The following is a 13,367-nucleotide window of genomic DNA, read 5'->3' as shown; positions in this document are numbered from 1 at the left end:
ATGCTGAGTCCTGGAATCGAACCATGGTTTGGTTTCCTAGGTGGGCTCTCAAGTTTGCATTAACCCATTTAGACCTTACCTGTAACAAAATCCAACAAATGTATGTTGCTATATACTGTACATAGCAACAAGAACCCCAAAAGGGTCTGGTGATATGACACGATAATATGCTCATGCCTCATACTGCATCCACAGCTGACATCCAGTCAGGTGCAGAGTGAATGAACACATGACGCTGGAAGGATATCACAGGCCATAACAAAAAAGGGCAAACGACACGGAGGTAATGCATAAATAAGGGTTACGTTTATTAACAAATCCTCCTATAATTTGAGAAAAAAAAAACTCTGTAGTGGTGGGTGGTGAGACCAAAAATGTTCTGCCCGGTTCTCCTCAGTGGCTGGAGCAATTGATCTGAATTTGCCTGTAGCCTGAGGACTGATAGAGACAGAGCATTGTAGAGCAGGTCTTTTATAGTGTCTGAGGAGACAATGGCTAGGTGTCTCCCCTTCCCCTCCAAACCAGCACTGCAATAGAATCTGGTTAGGCAGTACTGACACACACACACACACACACACACACACACACACACACACACACACACACACACACACACACACACTCACACTCACACTCACACACTACACAGTCAAAGGCCCCAGGGGGCTGTCACCCCCCCCCCCCCCCCCCCTATAAATACGTAAGCAGTCAGTCATGTAATCAGTCAGTCATGTAATCAGTAACCTGTAAGCTGATATGTATGATGTTCTGTATAGTAGTGTATATCTGTCTGTCTCTTATATGTCATCATGATGTGTGTGCATGGGATCTCATTTTAAACAAGCTTAGTGCTTTAGGAGTCTTCCAGTTTAGTAGACCTTGTATTGTGAATTGTACTTCCATGTACTGTTTCTCATGTCTTACTAAAACAAGTACATCAATCAAACAAAACATACTATACATGTGTACATACTTACAAAAACAAACCCTATTTGAAACTACCCTCCCCCCCAGCTCACATCTCCATTATTATGCCTCACCCACTCAATGAATTTATAGGGCCCTAAATAAAGCATCCACATGACGTTCTTTCCAATAACTTTTTCCATGTTTCTCTCGGCCTTGCTGAGGTATTCTCATTACATGACGTAAGCATAGCACACTCTTTTTTTCCAGTGTCCTTGCTGATGACAGAAATGACAGGCATGACCGGAGTCATGTACAGCACGACCACTCGGTCCACTCCTGTGCTCCGAACTCCAAGCCCCACTGGTCCTGCCAGGGAATTACTTTTCCCCAACAACCTGGGCAAGACCTGGGATGTTGGTTGTCTAGGAGAGTGGTTCTCAAACTTTTTTGTGCCAAGGACCCCCAAATAGACACTTATTAGCCCGCGGACCCCCATTTGAAAAGATATGCCAGGGACCCCCATAATAGAAGATTTTTACCGCTCTCTAGCAGTGATTTCGACCATTTTTTAGCAGTGATTTCAACTGAGGTTACCAGTAAACCCACCAGCATAGCTACGGTTGTCCCCACACCCTTTATGCGCCAACGTGTCTGCAAGCGCCGCAGCCTCAGTTGCAGTCTGTGCCTTCTGCTCACGAATGTACACGGCCACTTGCTCAGGGACTGAATGTTTGAACTGTTCTAGTACAATCAGATCACACAGGGCGAGAGCGTCAGAGAAATTCTCCACCTAGTGGACACAAACAGTAAAAACATGCATGTCAACATTTAAATGATAAAACTCTTTGACAGAATGGTGGACAACATGTGTAGTAAACTGTTCTATGAGGATTCATTACAGATCAAACAGAACAATGTTTATCCGTATAGGAACAGACACTGAGGAGAGACGAGATTTGAATACACATCTGGACGTTACCTTGGTCTCCAAAGCTCTCTGTCTCTCGTCAACGATTCTGATTTCAGTCTGCTGTGCAGTGAACTGTTCAGTGAACTGTTCAGTCAGTTGTTTTTCCATTCTGTCCACTCTGCCAAAACACACACAGATTGATTGATTGATTGATTAATTTTGAAGTAAAATACAATTACACACATACATCTAGAAAGAATGTACAGAATAGTGACATGACACATTGTGGGAACAGTAGCGTCCCAGGAATGATTTTTTTTTTAAACCCCCCCCCCCTCGAAAATCGACAATAAAAAACGGCGAAAGTGGCCGTTTTCAAGATGTTTTGGCCATTATCTCTGTAACGGAAGGTCCAATCTGGTCAGTTCAAAGCTTGTTGGATGTGTGACTTTGAGAACATTAAGCACGCAATGACACGTTTTCGGGTTAGTTGGGTTTAATTCTAGGGGAGGCGAGCAGTGGCGTGCACAGACATTTTGAGGGGCAGGTACTCAAGTAAATGATACTTTTTTTGTTTACTTGGTCTGCTCTTTTTTCCCTCTACACCTATACCTCTTTGCCAAAAATAGCCGATCTACAAGCCCACAACGCCTCGCAGCACGAGGCGTTGTGGGCTTGTAGATCTGCTGTTTTTGGCTAAAGTTCTCCTCAGAAAAGGGATGTTAGGTTTTGAGTGGGTATGGTAAAAAGAAACATCATATCACAAAAAGATTTGGCGGACCCCATGTAGTAACTCTGAGGATCCCCTAGGGGTCCCGGGCCCCCTGTTGAAGACCCCTGCTGTAAACTGAAAAAAAAAAAGACTTGCTGCTGTAGCACCACCTAGAGTCTATCTGTGCACGTCCCTGGAGGGGAGATCTTAGTTGGGCAGGCGACCGCCTGTCCTGCCTCTACACTGTGTGGGAAGCTGCTACATCTAATTAGATGATGATTAAAATGAGGTTGAGTTGCTACAGTTCAGTACAATGTGTTACTGAACTGTTACACTGATGTACCAACATATAGTACACACTGTATACCTACACTGTGTATAGTAGCGCGCGCACACACACACACACACACACACACACACACACACACACACACACACACACACACACACACACACACACACACACACACACACACACACACACACACACACACACACACACACACACAGTTCAGTACATGTATTACACACAGATCCATTCCGCTAGTGCCCATCTGTAGTCTGAGGTGTATAGTGATTGACATTAAGTCATTGTCATCTTACTTGTCAGACATTTGATTAAACCTCTGGTCCTTTTTTTGGAATGCAATTTATGTTGAACAGCTCACTTTAGGATAGGATTACAATTGTATTATCCCTTGAATTATTGAGGTGCAGTTGGACACTTGCAGCAGGCAGAGGACACATTTGAAAACTTGTGGGAAAAAAAGAGAGGGAGGGAGACATTTAGGGGACATACAGCTAGCATATGGACAAAGGCTGAGAGAGAAGGGGGGGAGTGTTCGAGAACATACCTTCCTGGAGGGTCATCACACAAGATCTCTTTCATCTCAATCTCCTCGTACTCCTAATACACGTACAAAATAAAAAAGCAGAAGACATTAGCCCAGCTCAACAGAGCCAATGTAAGAAAGTCTTTGGTCCCATGTAAGGTTTTTCCTACATGCCCTGTGGGGCAAGTACTTGCCCCCTCTAAAGTTCTACTTAAGAGTAGAAGTTAAGAAAATTGGAAAAATGTATGTAAACAGACATTTTTACTTTACTTCAAGTACAAAACTGAATAATAATAATAATACATCCAAATCCTAGGATTTCTAACAAGTTGGCAGCCCTGTTGTTCATAAGAAATGAACACAAGGTGTCATTTTAGATTTATTTGGCTATTCAAAAATAGCAGATCTACAAGCTCGGTCAGGACTAAAAGGCCAATCTAAAACCAGTATCTATTAAAACAAACAAAAACAAAAAAACACTATTATTTTAGCTGACTATGATATATTTATGTCATACAGTGGCATCAATAGCCCCAGGGTTATGGGGTTAATAACTCCTTACATGCATACTCATACTGCAGCTGACATAGGAAACAGAGCATTCTCTGTTCAGATTATGTTTGTACAGAGACCTGCAGAGATGGTGGTTGCAGAGAGGCAGGTGCTCTTTGCAAGGCCTAGAGTTATAGTTAGGTTGAAGGCAAATGAGTGAAGCAGAGAATGGCTTCAGTGGCGCACGAGGCTGTAGGTAGAAAGCGGCACAATTTCTTGGAACTAAACTTATCTACGTGCTACTCTGTGTGACCACTTCCTCTCCTCGCTGTCTTCTACACCGCCACAGGCAGTTTCAATCTACCACCAACATTTTATTTCCTACTGGGCTGCTGTCACCTCACATTGTGTTAAATGCATTATGTTTATGCACTTACAATCAATATCAGCAAAACAGCAAAAATTAGAGATATATTACTTACTCGATGCTTTTGGGAAAACATTTTTTTTTAATCTACTATAGTAAATTACTTTTGGATTTTCAGTTTTAATCAGTAAACAAATACATTTCTATACAGTACATATATTTTAGAGAGGACCTCAGGGGTGTCATTTGGGGATCCAGTGCATGGCAATGGCCACCCCCCAGCATTCACATTTGGCTTTTATTCATATCTCCTCCACCTCTGAATGTTTAGTTTATTTTTTTTTTGCAGATTCATCTGATTTTAGATTGACACTTCATGCAAACATATTGGGCATGGCATTAAAGGCATTTTTTCTTTTCAGCTACAAATCTACAAGCTCACAACACGTTGTGATGTGATGCAATGTGAACTTGTAGATAAGAAATGTTCTTTTTGAAGGGCTTAAGTGGTCACTTTTATTTTTGCCACGCTCTAGTTTTTATTTTATTTGTATGAAAATATACATCTAAGAACCCTAAGCTAATGAAACATGAGGCCAAGGACTCAATCAAAATGACCAGAACTATGCCCAATAACACAACATCTGTTTGAGTGTTAGCCCATGGGTTGGAACCCCACCCCCACGATAGCTCTGAGTTGAGGTCCCGCTTCGTACTAGCAGTGTGCTACTGTGCAGGAAGCACTACGGTATAACATATTGTACTACTGCTGATCGGATAATAATACAACAAAAACACTTGCCATTAATACACTAGACTAGAGCAAAGAGAGAGTTTACTTTACGGGGTAAACACCACAACAGCTGTAGCCAATCTAAAACGTGTATCTATTAAAACAAACAAAAACAAAAAAAACACTATTATTTTAGCTGACTATGATATATATATGTCATACAGTGGCATCAATAGCCCCAGGGTTATGGGGTTAATAACTCCTTACATGCATACTCATACTGCAGCTGACATAGGAAACAGAGCATTCTCTGTTCAGATTATGTTTGTACAGAGACCTGCAGAGATGGTGGTTGCAGAGAGGCAGGTGCTCTTTGCAAGGCCTAGAGTTATAGTTAGGTTGAAGGCAAATGAGTGAAGCAGAGAATGGCTTCAGTGGCGCATGAGGCTGTAGGTAGAAAGCGGCACAATTTCTTGGAACTAAACTTATCTACGTGCTACTCTGTGTGACCACTTCCTCTCCTCGCTGTCTTCTACACCGCCACACCGCCACAGGCATTTTCAATCAACCACCAACATTTTATTTCCTACTGGGCTGCTGTCACCTCACATTGTGTTAAATGCATTATGTTTATGCACTTACAATCAATATCAGCAAAACAGAAAAAATGAGACATATATTACTTACTTGATGCTTTTGGGAAAATCTTTTTTTTTTCTACTATAGTAAATTACTTTTGGATTTTCAGTTTTCATCAGTAAACAAATACATTTCTATACAGTACATATATTTTAGAGAGGACCCCAGCGGTGTCATTTGGGGATCCAGTGCATGGCAATGGCGGGTGCAGTACGCTAGTGTCGGATTAACGCATGCCTCCCGGCAATGGCCACCCCTCAGCATTCACATTTGGCTTTTATTCATGTCTCCTCCACCTCTGAATGTTTAGTTATTTTTTTTTGTGCAGATTCTTCTGATTTTAGATTGACACTTCATGCAAACATATTGGGCATGGCATTAAAGGCATTTTTCTTTTCATCTACAAATCTACAAGCTCACAACACGTTGTGATGTGATGCAATGTGAACTTGTAGACAAGTAAGACGCGCGAACGCTGGAAGCGAACGCAGCTCGAAAATATTGTGTATTTACGGACTCTGTGTGTGTGTGTGTGTGTGTGTGTTTGTGTTTTGACTGTAGCTGCACTCTGGCGCCCTCTGTCGGCCGCACCCAGGCAGTGCACTGCACACAGACAGACAGACACACACACACACACACACACACAAGCCGAGCAGACTTTCATAGTAAGCTCCACTTGGGCTCCTTCCGCGTTCGCAATAAGAAATGTTCTTTTTGTTCTTTTTGAAGGGCTTAAGTGGTCACTTTTATTTTTGCCACGGTCTAGTTTTTATTTTATTTGTATGAAAATATACATCTAAGAACCCATAGCTAATGAAACATGAGGCCAAGGACTCAATCAAAATGACCAGAACTATGCCCAATAACACAACATCTGTTTGAGTGTTAGCCCATGGGTTGGAACCCCACCCCCACGATAGCTCTGAGTTGAGGTCCCGCTTCGTACTAGCAGTGTGCTACTGTGCAGAAAGCACTACGGTATAACATATTGTACTACTGCTGATCTGATAATAATACAACAAAAACACTTGCCATTAATACATTAGACAAGAGCAAAGAGAGAGTTTAGCTTACAGGGTAAACACCACAACAGCTGTAGCCAATCTAAAACGTGTATCTATTAAAACAAACAAAAACAAAAAAACACTATTATATTAGCTGACTATGATATATTTATGTCATACAGTGGCATCAATAGCCCCAGGGTTATGGGGTTAATAACTCCTTACATGCAAACTCATACTGCAGCTGACATAGGAAACAGAGCATTCTCTGTTCAGATTATGTTTGTACAGAGACCTGCAGAGATGGTGGTTGCAGAGAGGCAGGTGCTCTTTGCAAGGCCTAGAGTTATAGTTAGGTTGAAGGGAAATGAGTGAAGCAGAGAATGGCTTCAGTGGCGCACAACGCTGTAGGTATTCATATTTCCTCCACCTCTGAATGTGTACTTATCTTTTTTTCTTGTCAGATTCATCTGATTTTAGATTGACACTTCATGCAAACATAATTACACATGGCATTAAAGGCAAAAAAAATGTTATTTTTCTATTTATCTGCAAATCTACAAGCTCACAACAGTTGTGATGTGATGCATTGTTAACTTATTTTTGCCCCCCTCTAGTTTTTATTTCTATGAAAATACGCATCTAAGAACCCTAAGCTAATGAAACATGAGGCCAAGGACTCAAAAAAACATGAGGCCAAGGATCCTAACTGATCAAAGTAACTAAACGATCAATTTAACAATAACACAAATACAAAATACACAAATATGAGCTCCCACAGAACTATTAGCTCCCACAGTGTGCCAGGAGAGATGAGAAGTTGACTGAGACTATATATTTGAATTTGAATCCTGAAAAGTAACAGTTTTGGACATAATGAGGTTTCCACTCGACAGAGGCGATGTGAATGTTGCTCTGCGCTGTGCCTATATGGAACAATTATGGTTGAATCTTCACTGATAGACTGTGCATAAAAATGCAACTGTATGACATTTGAATGATTATTTTTTTCACATTTCACATTTGTGGTGTAAAACTTGTGATATTAGTAATTCATTAAAAGTATTATTGTAAAAATAATACTTTTAAGGGGGCAGAGCCCCCTAAACATCTGATCCTAGAATCACCCCGATAGTTAGAAATATGAGGGGAGAAATCTGCACTGCACATCTGGCAACGGTAACCTACAGTATAGCCTAGGCATGGCTAGTAGTAAAAAACCTTATCATTGAACCCTGCATTCATGGTAAAATGTGTTTTATTAGCAGTGGTTGAAAAAGTACTGGCACTTTTTCATAAGTAGAAGTATCAATACCACAATGTAGAAGTCTGTAAAAGGCATGTTCAAAATTGTAATTTGAAAATAGCCGAGCTGACAAGGCGCCGCATTGCGACGTGTTGTGAGCTAGTAGATCTGTTATTTTCAAAGGATTTGAATATATCTTAAACTTGTGAAAACTTGTGAAATGGGACCTTTTGCATAATGAGCACTTTTACAGTTGGTACTTTAAGTACATTTTGATGCCAATACTTTTGCACTGTTACTGAAGTACATTTTTAATTCCAAACTTGTACTTGTAACAGACTATTTCTACAATAGGGTATTGATACTTTTACTTAAGTACATGTGAGTACTTCTTCCATCACTGCAGCTCAGTAGAACAACTTCCCTCCACTCAACCACTTCCTCCAGTGTGTCTGTACGAAATGCAACCCCGCCTGAAACCCCTCATCGACCAATGAGCTGAGATGTCATAACAGATGACACCCTCTTCCTCTGTTCAAAACCAATGACAGTGGAAGTGTGGCATTTGACGAATTTCAATCCAGTATGACGTGGACGTACTAGGCTGCATATGAAAGATGCAGGGTCAGAAAGTATACTAGTCAGCTAGCCAGACGTTTACGATCAAGATGACTGAAGCCAGTGCTACAACAGAACAACAGAAGAAGAAGTGGTTTGGCGTGCTGGATGATGTATTCAAGAACAGTCCTGTGGCGTCAAATGCATCTTTCACCTTCGTCCTCATGGGCCTGGAGTATTTGGTTGGGATGCAGTTCAACTGTCCTTGTGTTGGAGACTTGCCGGGTGTATGGTCTACATCTGCCTTATTGGTCATTCCTGCCATCATGTCCTTTTTCCTGATGCTGATCTTCAAGATGAAGCCCAAGGGCCCCAACGACCGTGGGTGTCCATCTTTAACTCTCGCCGGGTTTGGCACATTGGTCTCGTGTTTCGTCCCCGCCGTCATTTGGCTGACTATAATGTTTCTCGATGGCCGGTACATTACTTGTGCTAAGACCGACTGGAACGGTACATATGTGTTTATTGAGAATTCACAAATGCAATGGTGTGATCCCGGTATAGATCAGGTCTGTCTCCGCACTGTCCACAACAAGACGGTTCCCGTAGCACGTCAACAGTGTATAAAAGCGTCACAAGAGTTCTACAGTTTTTCACAGGTAAATTCAATACCTCCTTTATACTGTAACTGTAACTGCTCTACACTGTAGGTACACACAGCAGGACTTTTAAATTGGCCGGGGAGTCATCTGATCGTTAAGCATTACACACTACAGGAGTCTATTTCTTGACATCGGCTGTCATATATCGCTGTGGTTTTCACACTATAGATTGGTCGCCGACAAGGGATTACACACTGTAGGATAGTTCACTAGGATTCATTTTAACCAACGTCACACGAAAACGTGCACAGCTCCCGTGAGCCGTGATGTACGAGACCGAGACAGGACGCTATTGATTGACATAAAATAATCAATTATTTATTTCTCTGTATCTCTCTCTCTCTCTCTCTCTCTCTCTCTCTCTCTCTCTCTCTCTCTCTCTCTCTCTCTCTCTCTGAAACAAGTCAACCAGCCTAAAAGTGCTCAATGCAACTCAGAAACAATGTTGCCATGTCCGCTTATTATAAGCGACTTTGAGCTTGTTTTTCTGTAGAGTTGCTTGTAAATATTGGTTATTGCGAGTTGCGTTTTTTTTTTGGGGGGGGCTTATTTGTGTAGTTGCTGTTTTGGCCTTGTTTCCTAATGGTTTAAACAACACATAATATGTATTTGTCCGCAGACCCCCCCTTCTGAAAATATGTTGTGCCATAGAACACCCATACAAGATTTGTGTGGATTTGGAAAATATTCCACAATTTTTACATTTTTTCAAGATTTTTCTTTGAAAATAGCTGCGACGCGTTGTGATCTTGTAGATTAGCTATTTTCAAATATGCAATGTATTTGTATAGGTTTGAAGTGCTCATGTGGCCTATAGTATGTTGGGCTTGTTTTCATAGATTTGATTGCTTCCTTCTCTCGCAAAATCTGGCAACATTTCAGACAGGCTTCTCACATACACACATACACACATACACACAGCTCGCTCTCTCGCTCTCGCTCTCCGTCTCTCTCTCTCTCTCTCTCTCTCTCTCTCTCTCTCTCTCTCTCTCTCTCTCTCTCTCTCTCTCTCTCTCTCTCTCTCTCTCTTTCTCTTACTCTCTCTCTCTCTGTATTCCTCTCAAATAAACATCCCCCTCGAACACGCTCGCTCACTCTAATTCTGTTTTATAATAATGTTTAACTTAATACAGGACTGGCCCGTAACTATGCAGGGCATATGTTTGTTGTGGTCAGGTCCAGTGACCCACCATAGCCACGGTGGCTGGCTGTAATGTGCTCTCATTGGCTGTAGTGCGCATCTCCTTGCAGAGTGATCGCAGCCCCTTTTACATTGTATGGTGTCCAGTTGGCGACAGAGCATAATATCAAACCTGCTAGATATCCAGAAACCCTCGGGAACGCATCGCCGAGCTTAATTATTGTGGCCGGATCCCCTCACAGAGCCTTTCACACACAGCGACCAAAACCTCGCCGATCACAGCCCGATCTGCGTCAGATCGGGGGTTTTGGCGGCGATCGCCAAAAAAGGTCCCCGACAGCATAATCGGACTAAATATCGTAGAGTGTGTACCTACCCTAACTGTATCTATTCATTTTACTTCTTTCTTAATTTGTTCTAATTTGCCTTTGCTTGATGTTGTGTGTAAAGCACATTGAATTGCCTTGTTGTTGAAATGAACTATACAAATAAAATTGCCTTGTCTATAAGAAACAAATGCATGCACATCCGAATGTCAAGTCCAGGTGCAGGACACATAACGTAGGGCATTAGAAAATAAATAGTGTTCTTACACTGGAAATGTTCCTTGTTCAATTGGTTCCTGAACAGTGTTTTGTCAACTAAAACTACAAAGAAAGATGTTCGTCGACTACCTTTTTTCACTGACAAAAAAAAACACTAAAAAAACTAAGCTACGATGACTAAAACTAGACAAAAAGAAACACATTTTCAAAATGTGACTAAAACTAAATGGAATTTTATTCAAAATACTATGACTAAAATTGAATAAAACATTGCTGTCAAAATCAACACTATTCCTGAAGATCTGTAACGATTGAAAAGTTATTTCAATTAGCAATTGAACATATTAATTATTACTTTTACGCCTTCTCTGCCATTCAAATACGCACTGTTAAAAACCTTTACATATTGCAATGCTGATGACTTTTTGCCTACTATCGTGTCATTTTCCTAATTCAGTTTTTACTGGTCAAACAGTTGTTTTCCTGGTAATATTTACTAGTATGTGCCACTGCTTAACTGACTATGTTGTTTTCCAGTGGTGGGGCATTGGTGGTCTGCTGTTCATCTGTGTGGGACTCGTGGTATATGGATTAATGAAATATTTCAACCTATGCAAAGTGAGTACCAAGAAAACTATGCGTTATACTTAATCAGTTTGGGACATTTATCAGAGAACTTGGCCCATTCCCTGTTTTACATTATAAATAATTTCTTATGAACAACAGGGCTAACTTCTTAGAAATCCTTGGAGTGTGATTTTTGGTTGGCCTATTCGGGGTCACTACTGAGTTTTTGACAATATTGTCTTTATACATTGAATTCTCTTCCACAATCCACAAACCATCTGTATTGAATTTACATAAGTACAATAACAAATACATTTAGTTATATAGAACTTTGTCTAATATAAACATGAATATGACATATACAAAAAAAGTCAGATATATATTTGCTATTGTGTGTGTACCTAACCCTGTACACCTCAGAGTAACACACACACACACACACACACACACACACACACACACACACACACACACACACACACACACACACACACACACACACACACACACACACACACACACACACACACAGAGTCACATTAGTATGAAATTACTTTTATTGAGTCGAAATAAAATCGGGTCGGGGGACTTCTCCCGGACCGATTTCATTGTGTCTCTCCTACTCTAGCATGGATCGGGCTTAATGTGTGAGGGGCCCGTGCTTTTTCAATTACTTCTTACATTTACTTTGTATATAAAGAACCAAGGATGGGTGTTTTCTATGAATCTATCATGATTAAAATGGAGTTTGAAGTTACAACAGGTTTATATAGGAAGGGGCGTGTCTGTTAAAATTAATATCTAAATGTTGATTCAAACACCTTAAACACTGTCTGGAGTGAAACACAAAAGCCTGAGTAGACGTTAAAATGACCCCAAACATGTTTGAAAGTGAAATATCTCTTTAAAGTGTGTCTAGGTTATGTGAGAGGTTGTGTATTTTCATGTAATGAGTGTCTATGTGAGAGGTTGTGTATTTTCATGTAATGAGTGTCTCCATGTGTAGACTTTCTTACATTGGCTCTGTTGAGCTGGGCTAATGTCTTACCTGATGTTTTTATTGTGTTTGTGTATAGGAGTGTATAGGAGAAATGGGGCATATGGAAAGGTATGTTCTCCCCCCTCGTGGACTCGTGACAACCAGGTACAAGTACTGTACAGTCAAAATGTCTGTGTGTGTCTCTCTCTCTCTCTCTCTCTCTCTCTCTCTCTCTCTCTCTCTCTCTCTCTCTCTCTCTCTCTCTCTCTCTCTCTCTCTCTCTCTCTCTCTCTCTCTCTACTACATAACTCCTTTCCTGTAGAAACTATAGGCAGATTTCAAAATAGGTCTGCATTGTTGAATACTATCTGAAACTTAATAATGTGATTAGTTAACACAGGTTTCATTTTGAAGTCCACGTACTGGAAGTCCAGTTTCATTTAATCTATTGTAACTTGGCACTATTAAGGAAGAAAGCTTAACCTTTCATTGAAAAGAAAACACAAAGTGATCATTTGCATTTGTTCTTGAAAACAAGTTTGGGGACTGTTCTTGGATGCATGATGGAAGTAATTGTTATCCCTGAGTGTACACATTGAAATAACGGGCCTCATTTCTTCATCAACAGAGAAGGAGAAAGTGCCTCAGGACCAGTAGAGCGTCTTCTTCCAGAGGTGGCCAAATTGTCAAATAATATAAGAAAGAGGCAACAATTGTGAAAATGGCAGATCTACAAGCTCATAGCTTGTGCCGAGTGCCGCGCTATTATTATTGAATTGTTTTTATTGATTTTTTAACACCAACAATACACACATACATTACAGGACAGAAAGGAATATAACCATACATTAACCGTACGTTAACAATACCTTAAGTAAATAGACAGTAATACAAAAATCAGAAAATAAACACAGAATAAAATGTAAAAAACAAAAACAAAAAACAAACAAAAAACATGTCGTTCTCATACAGATTGTCACTTGTCATACAAAAATTGTCAAATTATTAGTTCACCGTCCCATACCTAGGTGTCCCCAGCCGGGAATTTTTGATCAAAATAATCCAGAAAT

The sequence above is a fragment of the Gymnoscopelus microlampas genome, assembly GCF_963454915.1.
Source record: "Gymnoscopelus microlampas genome assembly, chromosome: 1".
NCBI lineage: Eukaryota > Metazoa > Chordata > Actinopteri > Myctophiformes > Myctophidae > Gymnoscopelus > Gymnoscopelus microlampas.
This window is presented reverse-complemented; position numbering follows the sequence as displayed.